This window comes from Onychomys torridus, chromosome 12 (assembly GCF_903995425.1).
Source record: "Onychomys torridus chromosome 12, mOncTor1.1, whole genome shotgun sequence".
Taxonomy (NCBI): domain Eukaryota; kingdom Metazoa; phylum Chordata; class Mammalia; order Rodentia; family Cricetidae; genus Onychomys; species Onychomys torridus.
The window spans coordinates 6,657,268-6,674,500 of NC_050454.1; the positions used below are offsets into that span (position 1 = coordinate 6,657,268).

Genomic DNA, 17,233 nt, shown 5'->3' on the forward strand with positions numbered 1-17,233 from the left:
GATAAAATACATTTCCTGACTACATATGCTCTGCTAGAAAGAAGTAAATAAACCCATTACCTTCCCTTTCATTTTTATTTTTTTATTAAACCTTTGAGGATTTCATAAATGTATTTTGATCATTCCTTCCCCCAACCTGTATTTTCTTAATCATAAGATGGCACATTCAAATGTCCTCCCAAAAAAAGACTTCATGTTCTTAATTGAACACACATGTAGTGATAGTCTCCAAAGTCAGGGGTATGCAGGAAAAATGTTTGCTGATTGACTATGAAAAGATACCTATGCACTTAGCCTAGACTACTAGCCCAGAGTTCAGTCAAGGACCCTGACTGCTGTGGCTTCAGGAACAATCTTCACAGGGTACTTTAAGTGAACAGTGCCTCCTGGCAGTGAGCATGTGCATGGCCCTGCAACCAGTTGGCACCCACAGCTTACTACACTTAGTCTGCAAAATAAGGCAATAGAGGGAAAAAAAAAAGTCTCTCCTAAGGACCTTCTAGGTCCTGACAGACAGGGCCTTGTACAAACAAACCTTCTTGAGGGAAAGGGCTCCGTGCAGCGGGAGACTCTACATGGGATACCATCAGAAATTCTGATGAGCTCATTGCCATTGGAAAGCTGAGGAAATAATAAGGTTGTTTCAAAGAAGTGACAAAGCATGTTCTTGGAGGCAGGGAGTGACTGAAAGAAAGGATTTAGCTGAAATTCATGAAACACTGAATGTTAGGTAGTGAATGGCGGTGCTTACAAAGAGCGGAAAGACACATGAATCACCTAGTGACTCAAATGACAGTTTGGAACTTTTCCTGGAAGGGCAGGGATGTAGCTAAGTCGGTAGGACCCTTGCATAGAATGCACAGCCCCAGGGTTGAGCCCCAGAACTTCATGAGCAAGTATGGTGATACATCCCTATAATGTCAATACTCCGGAAGTGGAATCAGAGCCACCCTCAGCTGTGTAGCCAGTTTGAGGCAAATCTAGAATCCATGAGTCCCTGTCTCAAAAACAAGTTAAAAAAACACAACAACAAAAACCATGTCAAAACGACACTGCAAGCAGTTTCCTGGAAACACAGAACGTATCTGAGGACCATCAATTTGAAGCTCGTCTTATGTAAATTTGAGAAATGTGTTAAATTCACCTGAAAATCTACAAGGCAAGGAAAAGAGTTTGAGAATGGCAAATAGTTGAGATGGAATCAGTATAAGAAAAGAGTTTTCTTTGAGAGAGTGATGCTGCAGAGGTGTGGGGTAGATATGGAGGGGCTGGAAGGTGAGTGGGATTGGGGTACTTGATGTGAAGTGCCCAAAGAATTAATAAAGAATATGTTATATATATATATATATATATATATATATATATATATATATATATATATATTTCACACATATACACACATATATATGGGAAAAAATGATGAGTTCTGGCTAGACATAATGGCGCACACCTTTAATCCCAGCACTCAGGAGGCAGAGGCATGTGGATCTCTGTGAGTTTGAGGCCAGCCTGGTCTATGGAGTGAGATCCAGGACAGCCAGAGCTATGTAGAGAGACCCTGTCTCACAAAACCAAGGAAGGGAAAGGTAGGCAGGCAAGCAAGAGTTGTACCAGTTAGCCATGTCTTTGCTCTGCTGGGCATTGGCTAGAAGATGACTGGGGAAGACTTAAGGAGTCTGCACGTGTCTATGGTCTCACATTCCACCCTCGCTGGGGCTCATTGTGGAAAAAAAAATCAGGTTTGGGGGCCTCATGATCCAGTCTGCCTTTCAAACCTTCCCTGTTCATCTTGCCCATATTTATTGAGATATGGCTGCTAGTTCACAGGTAGCAACAGAGATGCAAATCAGCATTCTCTTAGTTTCACCATCATAAGAGGAACAATTATGTGTCCCACTAACTAGAATACAAGACCCATGTTGATGGCGTGCTGAGAATAAGGCATAGAACAAAGCTAATCAACACTACCAGCAGCTGTGTGTGTTATTACTGGTTGGAAGGGTCACAGGAACCTCTCCAGGGTGGAAGAAAAACAGTAGGTGTGCATGACATTCATACCTTCCTTGTGCTGTGGACCTGCCTCCTTGGGAACTAGTCTAGAGCCCTTCATTCCCCTGCTCTCCACCTCATTTGAGGACTCCTGGGGTCCACTAGAAGTATCCTACCTGCCACTCCGGAGTTGAACTGTTGCCCCTTCTGCCTATTGAACTTACTGTGTTTAGAAGAGATGTATGGTTCTTTTCTGTATTTCCAAACAAAACAGCAGCAATCACAACAAGGAACAGGTCCGGCTCCTTTGCACTTACTTACAATCTTGCCAAGAAGCTGGGGATTCTTAGTGGATATTACTTAAGTCATTTCTTGCCACACCTTCTTAAAGCAGTGAAAAGTGAGCGGGGATTTTCTTTTCTTTTCTTTCCTTTTTTTTTATTAAGGAAAATTTTTTCATTCATTTTTACACACCAGTCAAAGATCCCTTCTTCCCTCCTCCCCCCCCCCAGCCTCTCCCTCTCAACCCCCACCCCCACTCTCCCGCTCAAGAAGGCAAGGCCTCCCATAGGGAGGCACATCCAGTAGAGGCAAGTCCAAGCCCCCACCCCCCAGGGGGTTTCATGAGGGACTCTTGTACCTCTGTGGCACAGGAAAAGGAAACAGAACCATATCAGAAATCAAATCATGATTTGTCCTCCTGAACCCTGCCACTTGCTACTCTTCCAGTCGGAGCTGGATGGTCTTGTAAAGTGCGGCTTTGTAAAGTGGCCTCTGCTTTAGATGTCTGGGTGGGGTATCTGATTATTTGGGGTTAGATGGAGCTTTATTGGGGTGATGCTTGCTGCTCTAGATGAAAGGAACGAGAGCAAAGCCTCCCAGCTGCTGCATTAAAGACAGCTCCTTATTGGACTGTGCCGTTTTATTTGCTTCTTAACAATAAAAATAGCCTCTTTAGGAAAAAAGACTACTTGAGTGTGTGAAATCGACCTAATAGGAAAAGCTAAGGAGAGATTGGAGGATGACAGCAATCTGGCGAATAATTGAGAAAGGAAACAAGCATCCCAATATGCCATCTCTGTTACCTCGTCATCCAATAAAGGACGCATCATATGCAGGACTGAGTTCTTCTGTGGTTGCTTGCCTTGAGAAGGGTTTTTTTAGTTCAAGGCTGTATAAAATCTAAAGCCTGTTTAAAGACACACAAACTTCTGGAGTGGTCAAATTTGGTTAAGAAACTCTGGCCTGGGAGGTGAGAGTCTTGGGTACTTACTGGTCTCCACACTGCTGGTACTAATGGTGCTGTTGAGTGATACCCATCTCGTCTCCCACCTTGACTTCATTTCTTTAGGGGATAAGTAAGAACCCTGAGTCCATCTTGCTGGGGCTCCTCTAGTGAGGTGGTGCAGGGACCACAGATCCTGGATGAACCTTTCTTAAAACTAAACCTCTTCTAAATAAAGCCCATGTGGCCTAAACATCTAGATAACGTCTCTTCTTAATGTTTTTAGAGGGGTGAGTGTGTGTGGGGGGGGGGGGGGGGGGTGATAATATTGCAAAACCCTCATGCAAAAGTCGCTTTTTCTATCTGAGAAAATGCCTGGTTCCCAGTCTATGGTGAGCATCAACAGATTGCCCTAATAATGATTAGTCATAAATGCGAGTCCTGTATGAAGCGGTGAAAGGAAAAGTAGGCACCTTCTGTGGCACCCCACTCCCTCAAGTAAAGCTGCCTCTATCTCTCTCGGCAAGCCTCAGGCAGTGTTCCTTCCAAACAGGGACCTGCCTAACCAGTTCATCGGAATGTCTTTCCACAGATATCTCCTCATTCAGATTTCTTCTGAAATGGAAACACTCAAAAAGCATAAATCATGTTGCTGTTTTAAGTAGTTAATGTTGCACAGAAAAATCTGTTGCTATTGGTTTCCTTTTGAGTGCGCAGACCTTTCTACTGCTTGGAACCAACAAAAGGAGAAGAGATTGAAGCTCTCTACTGCCTTCTTCCTTTTAGAGACAGCTTTTTTTTTTTTTTTTTTTCTCCCTAGGTTGCTTTTGTTCTCTGGGTGACAGGGATTAAGCTCTCTTGATGTAATCTTTCCTTCTATTGCAGGCCTCTTTCTGTCCTTCCCCCTGCAGCCTACGGGTGCCTTTATGAAGATTTTGTGTGTGTGTGTGTGTGTGTGTGTGTGTGTGTGTGTGTTCTTTGCTGATGCATTTGGATCAGCAAATTATACAACATGAAGCAAAAATATCTAAATTACAACCATCGCTCACCAAGCCATGGATGAGTATATGAAAATGTTTTATGCTGATAAGTTTAGTACCCATGAGCTCCATACTTTCTATACTCACCTTCAGTGAGCAACGACGTCAGAAGCCATAGCTGAAGGAATTGGTGTGTTTTTCTCTCCTAAATATACTCTGATCCAGTTCTTTATTTAGTCCTATAAAAGGAACTTAAAAAAGTAAGAAAAGAAAAGAAAAATCTTGAGTAGTGCTGGCTCAGATAATTTTCTTGGTCTGATTATATGTACTTTCTAACTAGAGACAGTTTGTGTTTTGTATTCAATGTAAGGGGGGAAGGGGACAAGAGAGAGAGAGAGAGAGAGAGAGAGAGAGAGAGAGAGAGAGAGAGAGAGAGGCTATCCCTTAACGCATTTGTAGGAGACCCAACTTCAGTTCCTAGTACCCATGTGGTGGTTCATCACCATCCATAACACTAGTTCCAAGGAATCCAATGTGTCCTTCTAGCCTCATGAGTCCCAAGCATACATGCTAGTATACATACATCTAAGCAAAACACTTCTACACATAAGATAAAATGATGAATCTTGCCTCCCAAAGAGGGGAAAGTATGTCCATTTCTTGGTTTCTACAGTAGAAATGGTAGTTCAGTCTTATATAAACTGAATTTATTGATTTCTCTTATTGAAATCTGAACATGAAAGAATCTACTCTGACTTTTATCACTTAGAATTGATATTCAAATCTATATGAGAGAGGTTCTCTAGAGAATTGTATGGCAATGTCAGGTTACATATAGGATGTTGATACTTAAAATGAATTATATGACATTTTAATATTACTTTTTTTTTTTTTTTTTTGGTTTTTCAAGACAGGGTTTCTCTGTGTAGCTTTGTGCCTTGCCTGGAACTTGCTTGGTAGCCCAGGCTGGCCTCAAACTCATAGAGATCCACCTGCCTCTGCCTCCTGAGTGCTGGGATTACAGGTGTGCGCCACCACCGCCTGGCCGATACTTATTTTAAAGATTAAGTAGTTTGGGTTCTGTATTGAAATACTCCGAGTATAATAGTAACTAACTTTGAGTTTCAGGATTTTACTTTTCATCTTAAGATCTTTACAAGGATTTAGTGTGTATGTGCACATTCGTGTGTATGCACGTGTGTGTGTGTGTGTGTGTGTGTGTGTGTGTGTGCACATGCGTGCACATGCATATGTGGGTATGCACTTGTCAACAGCACATGTGGAAGTCACGTGACAAATTGCAGGGGTCCTTCCATTCCTTCCATCATGTGGGATTATGGAATTGGACTCAGAAGTACAGGTATGTTCATAGAGATAGATGGAGGAATTCCATTGTAAGGTCAAGCACAAAGGCTAGTTAATGTGGCTGCAGATGTATCCAGTCTTGGTGTTCTGCTTACTAGTCATATGACATCAGACAAATTACATTATTGACCTGCACACCTTTCTCATGTGTGAGGTGGGGATCATAATAGTACTCCCTCTTGGGCTGATACGTTAAATCAGAACATGTATATAAAGGTCTAAGAATTGTGTCTTAAGTGTCTAACAAATGTTTGCTATTTCCATCCTGTGACTGTTGATGCAAATATGTCCTTGTAGGTGTGTATCCTGTATGTGTTTATATTGTGTGCATATGAGTTTTGCGTGCCTGAGGGCCTGAATGCAGAGTTCAGGGGAAGACACAGAGTGTATTCTATCATTATGTACTCTATTGCATTGAAACAGAGTCTCTTGCTAGCTAAACCTGGATTTACTTAGACAGGCTGACCAGTGAGTTTCTAGGATCCACCTGTCCCCACTTCTCAGTGTGGAGATGGCAGGCATGTGCAGATATGGATGCTAGGGATTTGGACTCAGATCCTTCTGCTTGCCCAAGTGCCTTACCCACTGAGATATCTTTCCACCTTTCTACTTTACAAATAACGCATTTTAAAAAGGTATTTGATGTTCATACTTTAATAAGTTCTATTATCTTCCAAATCTTTGAATCTATGTAATGGTCAAGTTGAATAACAGTGTAGAAAGTTATTTTTGGCTAAAAGGAAAATAAAATGTTTTTCATTAAGCATATTACTAATTAGTCTACTTGAGACTATTGGGCAATAAAATGACATTTTAGAAGTTGTTTAAACACATCTGTTGTGATGTGTTTGTGATAAGACAGAGCCCTGCCATATATTTTGATGAGAGATCATGAGTCCTGTGAATATAATGGCTTCTCTGTTCTTGTTTTTCTTACTTTTGGTTGAAAGTTGCTTCAGAAAGTTACTCTTTGTTCATAAATGATCCAATAGATAATATTAATAATGTCTTTGATTAATAACATAGTTGTAATAAATATGCATGTATAGATAGTTTCTATACACTGCAGAAGAATCATTGAAAGAAAACAACATACAACTTTTAAATGATTGTACACATTTAGAACTTCAGAGGGGTCTCTAATGAGCTAACTTGGGCAATTTCATTGCTTCAAAGTCTCTTTGGAACTTGCATTCAGTACAAAGGTATTAGAAACATGAAATGTCCTTTTTTTGTTTTGTTTTGTTTTTTTGAGACAGGGTTTCTCCGTGTAGCTTTGCGCCTTTCCTGGAACTCACTTTGGAGACCAGGCTGGCCTCAAACTCACAGAGATCCCCCTGCCTCTGCCTCCCGAGTGTTGGGATTAAAGGTGTGTGCCACCACAGCCCAGCCTGAAATGTCCTTATTTTAATGTTATTTTTTTTCCTGATAATCTTACCTAGTTTGATTACTCAGTTTGGCGGAAAGCATTTGTTTAAAGGATGAAAATTTGTCACCATTGATGGTATTCCAGTGATGAATCACCAATTGATTCATGATTTGTAACAGATTGCTCAAAGCTCCAGGAACGCAGAAACATTACAAAGCCTGGCACCTAGCAATGTTCAGCAAAATTCTGGTGGATGGTTAGGGTTAGAGGGCTCATTTCTAGCAAAGATTGTTAGCTCTTTTAGTAAAGTGAAACAGCTCGTCTTCCTGGTGTCTCTCGCCTTGTTTGGGCCTTGTTCTATTGTTTTGTTTCGTGAGTTTTACTTTTGAGGCCTGAACCCTGGGCCTCACACTTCAGACAGCATGTGTTATTCTACTGAACTGTATTCTGACTACCCCAGGTTCTCCCTGTGTGAGTTTGAATGAGTCTGATGGTTTTGCCCACCTTGGTGGGTGTTGTACCATTCACATATGCTAGTCACTGTTTTTCTATGCAGTCAGGATGTGTAGATACTTGTTTAAAATGCTTCTTGCACAGCTATTAAGCCCTTTGTAATGTAGCAAAGCAGCAGAAGGCTGGACATTTGGGGGCTTATCAAAATGCATTGTGCCTGGAAGGCTGTTCTTTTTTCTTTTTGGAGAACCTTTTTTTTTTTTTCTCTAATTGATGCAAATTTAAAGAGTCCAGTCCAAGTCATCATTGCCACAGATTGTTAGGCAAGATGAAATGTTTAAGGTTGCAAGTTGTTTTTTTTTTCTTGAGATTAGTGAGTCATTTCCACTGTACAAATTATGTAAGGTATCAGCAGTTATTATTTGAATGAAGCAAAGTTTATTGCAATACGGATTTTAAATGATATGTATTCATGAAAAAGCAAATACTTCTATTTTGAAATCTTACATTTGTTATTGTTGATATAATGTACAGTTTAAGTGCACAGTAACTATTTTCCTCTGTTTCCCACCCCATCCCCAACCCTGAGCATCAAATCTGGGGCCTAAAGCATGCTAGATAACTAGTCTACTCCTGAGTCATAGCCAGAGCCTTTTTTTTTTTTTTTTTTTTTTTTTACATTTTATTTTGAGGTTGAATCTGGATAAATTGGCTGCTCTGAAATTTGGTTCCTGCCTCCCTCATTTCTTCCCTTGAAGGTGATGCATTCATGTGCCACCAAGCCAGGACTGTCTTAAGGTTTTTGTTTAATTAAAATGTTGCTAAAAGCTGCTGAACTCCATTAAATGTATATTTTAGTACTTATGACTAAACAAAAAGCATCCATAGTATTTCAGTCCTGTGCTATCAGAGGAAATATGAGTGCTTTCCTGGATCCCCAACTTAAAAGATCAAAATTTCAAAAAGTCAATGTTTTATATTATGCCATACTATATAATACATACCAATAACATTAATATTGAAACAGAGAAAGAAAGAAAAAAGGGGCTAAAGCTTTTGATATTGATCAGTGGGTTGGTCATGAAACATTCACCTCTGTAATTACTGATCTGATTGCTATTTCTTTAATAATATTACATATTTATGTGAGACTCCTTGGTAAAAGAACTGGGTATATTTGGTAGTCCTAGCACAATAAAAATTGTATAAGGCTTTGCTTGGCTGATGGCTCACTTCTCTGTAAGATTCAGGTTTTTCCTTCCCCATTTTGGAAAGTAGGTCAGCTCCCATCGACATTCAGGAAGTTGGTGAATTCATCAATTTCTTCCTATGGATAATTCCCTACTTAATATTTGCATGCCCGTCTAATGGTTTTAGTGGGGCTATCATCCTTGGTAGGATTGAGAGCATATCAGAAACCCTGTTTGTCTGAGTATGGCGGTGATAGATGGTGCTTTTGTTTACATGTCTAATTGTAAGGGTCTGGAAGCATTCCTTTGATGAAGTAAGAGCAGCTAATGAAGACAGGTAAGTAAACAAGCTGTTATAATGAGTCTGGGAGTTCATGGAGACGGTCAGCTAATTTGCTTCTTGTCCCTGGCCTGAACTTTTCTCTTCCCAAGCAGAGCACCTATTTTGAATTTACTGGAAAGCCATGTCACATAAGCTAATTCTCACTTAGGCCATCAGCCCCAGGATGGGTGGTAAGGATCACCTGGCAGCCAAAGTCTTTTTACTAAAGAAACAGACACACAGCAAAAGAAGGCCCCAGCCCAAAGTCACACAGCCTGTTGACGAAAGAGCCAGCCAGAAGCCCAGGTTCCTGACTATAGGGTGTGTCTGTCCTTTAACACTATGGGTCTATTATTTCTTGATGCTCACTCTATCTCAGCAATGATACCAGTGTCAGACTACCAATGTCCTGATGATAATATTGCATAGTTGCTGCTCTCGTACTTTCGTTTGTAAGACGTTTCCTCACACGTATTCAGTGCTCACCCAATGCCAAGTTTAGTGCCTGGACTGTTGTGTTTCATGGAAATGTAGATTGAATTTCTGTTTCAAGAACTGTGCTGTAATAGACTGTTTCTAGACCCAGCCCCTAGACAGCCTCATCCCACAGCCTTGGTGGTAAACCGAATTAGTTTTGCAGGAGTCTGCTTCTTCTAGAAGTCTAAGCAAGGCATCAAATCCTCCCTTTGTAGTAAGACAAGCTGCCAGAGAAGTGATTGATACTGCAGACAGAAGTGGACTTCAAGGGGAGAATAAGCAGATAAGTGGGTAATAAGTAGATAATACTTTGGTTTGCACCAAGCGTCTTTTATCTGAGCAGCTGAAGGTTGCTGTACCGTCAAATACCAAGGCCCCTCCTGTAAGGGTGGGGGTTCAGTCTGTGTTTATCCTCTGGGGCTGTTCTCCCTGCTTGATAAATGAGTACAAAATGTTCCAAAAACTACCAGTGGTAACCTTTTTTCTTTCTCTGGGAGGCTAAGTCATTAGGCTATGAAGCAATACCTCAGAAAGTCATCTTGGTCTTGATGCAGTGTTTTTTCTCTGTGCACAATGTTTGACTCTGTAAACAAAGAAACAACACACAAAAACCCATCTAAAAACCAAAAACCTCAAAACCTGAGTGCTACTAAGCATCCTGTGTTGTATTCAGTCCCTTCTGGGTTAAGTCAGAATCATTTTACACTTCTCAAAATTTTACCTTGTAAATCTTATTTAAGGTCAGCCCAGACAGTAAGTCTGTCGGAGAGTTTCAAGCTACTGTGGCTGCAGGAAGCCATGCTAAGTGAAGCTGTATCAGCAAGGTCGACAGACCCTGTTGAAGATGCAGTCTGCCTTCATTAACTTTTGTACACATCTTGGAAATTCAGATAATCTGGGTACATTGCCAAACCAACCATTATTTCCTTACAGTAGACCAGGACTCTGAATTAGAATTAGAGAACCATGCCAGGCCTGCATGCTGATAAGTAATTTGGTAAGTTTCCTCCTTATTTAGCAGGGAGAAGGATTTCCTGGAGGTTAAGACACTGAACATAAATACTAAGTGGTGCTGATATTAAGAATACTGTTTAGTAATCATGTCCATTTATGACACTTATCTGCTTCTTTGACTCTGATAAGTGAGTGCCTGAGTGTGTGCATGCGTGCGTGCATGCATGTGTGTCTGTATAATTACAGAAATCTTTGGGTTAGGGAAGATCACAAAGGTCACCAGATCCAACCTCCCCAGCAGTCTGGCCTTTAACTCCATAATTACAATTTGGAAGCTTCTACCTTCTAATTCTCTTAGCGGGAAGTGGGGGAAAAATGTCATCTGGTTCTTCCTCTGATCATAGAAAGTATGATTGGGCTGGGGAGATGGTTTAGTCAACAGAGTGTTGGTCCTGCAAGTGTAAAGACCCAAGTTTGAACCCTAGAACCCACCTGAAAAACCTGGGATGGTGGTGTGTGCTTGTAATCAGTGCTGGGAAACTGAAGACAGCAGGATCCCTGCCTGGGTCTTGCCAGACAGCCAGTGTAACCTAACTGGTGAGCCCCAGACGAGTGACAGACCCTTTCTAAGCAAAAACGTGCATGGTGCCTAAGAATGAATGACTCCACACGCTATCACCATACATGAACGTGTATACACATGCACGCACACACACACACACACACACACACACACACACACAGAGAGAGAGAGAGAGAGAGAGAGAGAGAGAGAGAAGAAAATCTATCACTAGGTGTTGATCAATAAACAAATAAATAACACAATAAAAACACCATCTCATATGTGGATAGGTGCTCAAGTTTTGTTTTAAGGCAAACTGTGGACTTTTAATAAGTATTTTCCTGAAAGCCTAAACTTCAGAGGCAAGGCTGTGGTTCGGGTAGAGAGTTTGCTTTGCATACATGAACCACTAAGCCCACTCCTAGAATTGCAAATTCTAAAACAAAACAAAAAACAGAGTGCATGATTTCATGCTTGACAGAATATTTAATACTTATAGCTATTAGATTATAGGTCATACCTCTGCACGTCATCATTCATTATATCCATATTCTGTTTGTTTTTCCTTTTGAAACAGTGTCCCCAGGTTCATCTCAAACAGGGTAGCTAAAGGATGACCTTGAGTTTCTGACCCTCCTGCTTTACCTCCCAACTGCTGGGATTCCAGCATGCCTCACCATATCTGTTGTATGCAGTGCTGAGTACCAAACTCAGGGTCTCTTGCATATGAGGCAGTCACTCTGGCATTTGAGCTACATCTTCAGCCCCCAGATTCTTTTATGAGGTGATTACGAACAAGTGAGATCAAAGAAAATTTGGAAGAAATTGTGGCCGGTTTGTATTGAGGACAAGCATGCAACAAGGATGCCATAAAGTTTTTGCATTGCAGTTTAGGAAACTTCAATACACAATTGCTAAGTCTACTCTCGATTTTTCTTTCCACTTCAGAAGTGGTAAAATAATCTCCCTTGACAACGTTCACATTTATATTTTAAGTGAGGTGATTTGGCTGGTGGTATCCCCCTCAATAAGTTAGAAAAAAAGTTTTCCTAACATCACAGCCCTAGCCAATTTCAGAAGCCAGATTTCAGCAACTCTTTCCGGTTAAGCCATGAGAGATGTGTCTCAAATACAGAGTTGGCCTCCCTTAGTCCTCATGCGTTACCCCGTTCCTCTGCTTGTTTTCTGTCATTGATTTCATAGTGTGTTTGGATTCTAGGTTTGGTTTTCTTTCTCCATTTTAATTTTTTTTTTTTTTTTAACTTACTCTCTGGCACCTTTACGAATGAATTCAATGTATTTAGATTAGATCCAGACTCAACGTCACTTTCCAAGCCTTCCCCACATTCCTCTCCCAACTTCATGGCTTTTTCCTTTCTCCCTCATTTTTTTTTTTAAAATAAATGGCTTTCAAAATGCTTGGGCATCATGGCACTTCTTTGACACTTTGAAGGCTCTTGTCACCGTGTTTTACTGTTATCCAATTCTCCATCTCTTAAATCCCATATTGTTTCCTTACATCTTTTATAAGCACCATGCTTAGAACAGAAAAATGTTTCACCAAAGCCAAACAAAGGTCTCTTGTACATAAATAAGTTTAGTAGAATCCTGTCCTGAGCATTAAATCGTAACTAATTTTACAGTAGAATCCAGAGCAGGCGAGTTGGATGTGTGAGAAGGAACTGTGGTAGATAACATTGAAAATATATAGACTACCAGACATGGAAATGCTTATATTTCTTTTTCTTTTTCTTTTTCTTTTTCGTTTGGACTTTTAAGCAGTCTTTAATGAAAGATGTGTAGGACACACCCCTACTCCTACATCTTCTCAATCGTTTCTTCCTTGTATTTGCCCTTCTCCTTTCCGACTTGTCGAAACTTGGCTTTCCTTTCCAGGATCTTTTTGCGGTCTTTGTCCAGCTTTAGCCTGGTGATAACCACCTTGCTGGGGTGGATGCCCACATGGACAGTTGTGCCATTAGCCTTTTCTCACTGGACTCGCTCAATGTAGATGACATATTTCTTCCTGTATACTTGGACCACTTTGCCAATCTGCTGGCCTTTGTAGTGTCCTCGGACAACCTAAACTTCATCATCCTTTCAAATGGGCATAGACTGAACATTGTACTTCTGCCTCAGCTCTTTGGATTGGGGGGAAGACATGATCTTCCTCCAAATGTGAGAAGGTGCATTGAAATGCCGTTTGCAGTTCTTGCTTCGGTCGGAAGTCACAAAGGGATTGAACTTCATTTTGGCGGCTGTGATCCAGCGATCCGCTTATATTTCTTATAGTTAATGTCACAGGTGATGGGATTCTTCAAATATGGGATACGGCACGCAAACGCGCCATGCGACATTAACACAACAATTGCAAAGCATCAAGACTGACATTTTCCAACTTTGGTTGTGGACTGTTCACTTGGAAATGCAATGGATTGGTTGTGATGTCTACAGTCCTCACTACTGTGACATCTTCTAGTTGCTGCCTTACCAAAATTTGGGGTCACTGTAATCATCAAATCAGACATTTCTTTGCACCCTTTCCCTCATCTTTTGTCTTTGGAATTTCACATTTCTTTGGAGAAACAATGTCATAGTCATTCCTAGGCTTGCCACGCTTCTTGGAGAAAAAAAAAAAAAATAGAAGCTATCATGGGCACTGAGCCATCATTGTGAGTATATCCCTGTAGAGTCCCAGAGAACACTGAAAAACAGCACTGGGGAGTGGACATTTGAGGGACTACTAATTGCTCATTACCCCTGACTTCACAGATGCATATTGATGAGGAAATGGATCCTGTTTAGATTTTAAAACTTACCCTGAAAATAAAGTATCCCAGACTCTCTATGGGATTAGACTCTTCCAAGGCCACAGATCTGTCAGGGGCTGGTCTAAGTGTATCTGTTAGTCCTAAGGGGATGAAGTTGTACTCTGTAATTGGCCACACAGGTCAGTCTTTACCAGGCATAGCATCCAGCAGTGCAGAAAGGCATCCTGTACACTTGTTTGCTGAGGGTCAGAGGGTAAATGCTGTTGTGACAGTCAGGTGGACTTGACCCACCTCTTTGTGGAGAGTGAGAAGGAGATGAGGAGTTGCTATTGATCTTGGTGATGTAGGACCAGAAGACAAGCTCTCAGATCATGTGGTCTTTCCGGTAGATTTTCAATTCACATGAAGATTTCTGTGTTAAATGAGGACTTAGGAAAGCAGTCATGGGCAGTAAAAGGTGATCTCTAGCCCATGTTTTCTTGGCAGAGATTTTAAACCACAAAGTCTCTATGAGCATAAAGTTACCTTGTGTGGAATATGTGAAGAATTCAAGCCCACCACAGTCTGACTCTGGTACTGCTTTCTGGGTCACCTCTGTCCACGATCCCCCAGGCTGAATAACTCCACCTTCTTGTTTAGATACATATTATAGTTTTCTTTTCTCTATGCTGATGCTTTGCTTCAAGGATGTCTTCTTCCCCTTCTTCCCAAACTCTTCTCAGTCTTAAAGGTCTACCTTTTTATCCCACCCTCCACAAGAGAATCAGTCGCCCCTCCTCAGAGTTTCCTGGCACTGTGGCTTATAACTTAATGTTAACACTTATTTTAGCTATCGTCTGGAATGGTTACCATTCTGACCTTCTCTTTAGGTGTTTGTGTAGAGATCTCTATCAAATGGGGAAGTTTTAGGGCCAACACTGCATCATATTGTTGCTTTGATCTTTTCATATATCATATGCAGTAAAATATGCAGGCATCATCTGAAAGGTAATGTGCATATGTGCAAATGTATGTTTGAGAAGAAATAACACAATTTCTAATTGATACTCTGTAATAACTCCTTCAAGACTTAGCATCTTCCATGGATGTATGGTTTGATGTAAAGATCTAATTAACTATCAACTAACTTTAAACCTTGACTGTCTTTTTTCTCCCAAGTTTACTATTTAACAAGGGAAAAGAAGTAAAAGGTTGCAGTTGGCAGTTTTCCACATTAGAAGAACCGATGCATTTTGACCTGTTCTGTTCTGGAGTAACAATGGAGATCAGCAGGGGCGTGGCTTGTGTGGTGCCTGAGGATCATGCCTCAGTGCCAGTTCCCTTACACAAGTGCCAAGCTATTGGCCCTGACTAACGTCATACTGTAGTTGCTAAATAAAAAAGTTATAATTAAGGTAGGAGAGAAGAGGCTGAATGTGTCTTCTAAGAATGCTCATACTCAAGTGTCAGTGACGTGATTTTGGCATAATCCTCTAAGTCCAAGCTGCTGCACCCATACTGTTAAGTCCACCCTGGGACATGATAGCTTAAGCTCCCTGCTCTACGTAGAATCTTTCTGAATAAAAATCATGAGTAAAATGCAGTGATTAAAAGCCCTAAGCGGTGGATTAGAATGTGAGTAGTGCTGCCACTGTATCCACTTAGCAACTAATTACAAGTCATAGCCAATTACAATCTTTATCTCTCTGTCTCTGCCTCCTCTCTCTTCTCTTTCACACATGCACACGCACACATGCACACGCCTGCCTCTCCCTGTCCTGTCCATCACTCTCTATCTCTTCTTGGTCCTAAGAATAACAAGCAAGGTCTTGCACCTCATACCACAGCCCCTAGGGTTGTTTCATTTTTCATTTTGTTAGATCCACTGTTCCACTGTGTGTGTGCATGTTAGTGTAATTGTGTGTGCATGTACTGCATGTATACGTATGTATCTATGTGAACAAACACACATGCAACACCCATGTGGGTTTTTATTACACACGTTGAAGCCTGGCTTTGCTGCTTCTACTTCCCTCTGTGATTTGAACAACTAGGACTAGAGTCCATTTAAAGAAATTATTTCATCATTCTTATTATTACTCTATAATCTTAAGTTCATTTATTTATGTTTCAGCTTAGGTGGATTTCTGTTTGTTTGGTTGGTTGGTTAGTTTGTTGGTTGGATATGCATGCCATGCTGGGGATCAAACCCAGGGCCTCACAGGTGCTTAGCCAGCACTGTACTATCAAACTGCTTTCCTGTTACTGTCTCATAAGAATCAGTCTGAAAGAAATGTCAGTCTTGGCTCGAAATCGTGTATGTTTTCGGATGCATCACTCCTCTGGTGACTTTCAAAATTCTTTCTGACAGAATTTCCCAGCTAATGATGGATACAGATAATGTTTTCTTACAAAATCAAGACGGCGTCCTCCATAGCCTGGAAGATCTGGCTCAGCAACCCAGACTCAGAGGCACACCTACTTGGTTGCACCACTTTTTAATCGAGTTGTGAATCAGGACTGGGAAGCTGGAAATAAGTCAATGTATTGTGTTTGTAACAGTAGAAAGCCCAGAAAGCAATATTTACCAGGGGGCACATTGCTGAAAGGCCCTGACAATCTACTGAAGTCCATTGTGTCCATAGGACGTCTCGTTTTCCCTTGTGGACCATGCAAACGAAAAGTTACTTTTTTCTAAGGCTGCATTCCTGCACATTGTTGGCACATGTGCAAGACACTAATCTCTTCTGTAATGAGCACTTGGTGCCACACAGAGCGAGTACATGGGGATGGAGCCAGAAAATCTGAGTTCTGAGCTCAGCTATAAGCGTAATTTATGTGTGAACTTCATTATACATTTAATTCCTCTGCAAGTGTATTTCCTTATTTGAGAACCAAAGCTAAGGAGGACAAGCTTGCTTCCTGGACCAGACCTATCCTTAGCAGAGCTTTTGCTGACTGCACACTCCTCGGGCTGCAGGAGATACAGGAATGAAGGAGGCATGCATGGCCACTGCTCTCAAGTGCCTCTGCATTCTCGGGTTTGTAAAGACATGAGTATAAGGTTGTAAGATGGGAAATGCAATAACAAGAATTTAGTGAGAAATTAGCAACAGGCTCCTTAGAGGAAATAAGGAAACATGAGTAAGTAAGAAAACACACCAGTATGCAGCAGGTAGGAAGTGTTGAGCACAGTGAAGGCGACATGCTTTGGGAGTGCTGGCTTATTTGAGTTTTCCTTTTGGAGAAAATTGTGTAACTAGTTGAAAGATGGTGGAATATAATATATGTGTGTTATATACAAGGTAAAATGTAAAATAAAATCCGAAGGCAATCATTACATATCTCTAAGCTATATGTCCCTCTTTGTCAGCTAGAGCAGCCTTCCCATAGGTGCTCAGTTGAGACTATCCTAGAGCTAGAATTATTGCAAGATTAACATCAAAACCTCTTCAAATGTGAAAATCTGGTTATGAACCCTGTTGGTCTTTAGTGGATGTAACAAATACTCCAATGTGTTCCATATCTGTGAAAGACAACGCTATATTATGAAGACACTCAGTATTTATTTAATATTAGACCATGGCTTTTCCTCCC

General features: G+C 41.0%; 1 protein-coding gene and 1 pseudogene across 4 annotated transcripts in view; one reads left to right on the top strand and one right to left on the bottom strand.

Moving 5' to 3' along the window:
• Nucleotides 1–17,233, top strand: part of Tp63 (tumor protein p63) — a 210,527-nt gene that overhangs the window by 95,840 nt on the left and 97,454 nt on the right. The gene's annotated exons all lie outside the window — the stretch shown is intronic.
• Nucleotides 12,692–13,151, bottom strand: LOC118594169 (annotated as a pseudogene).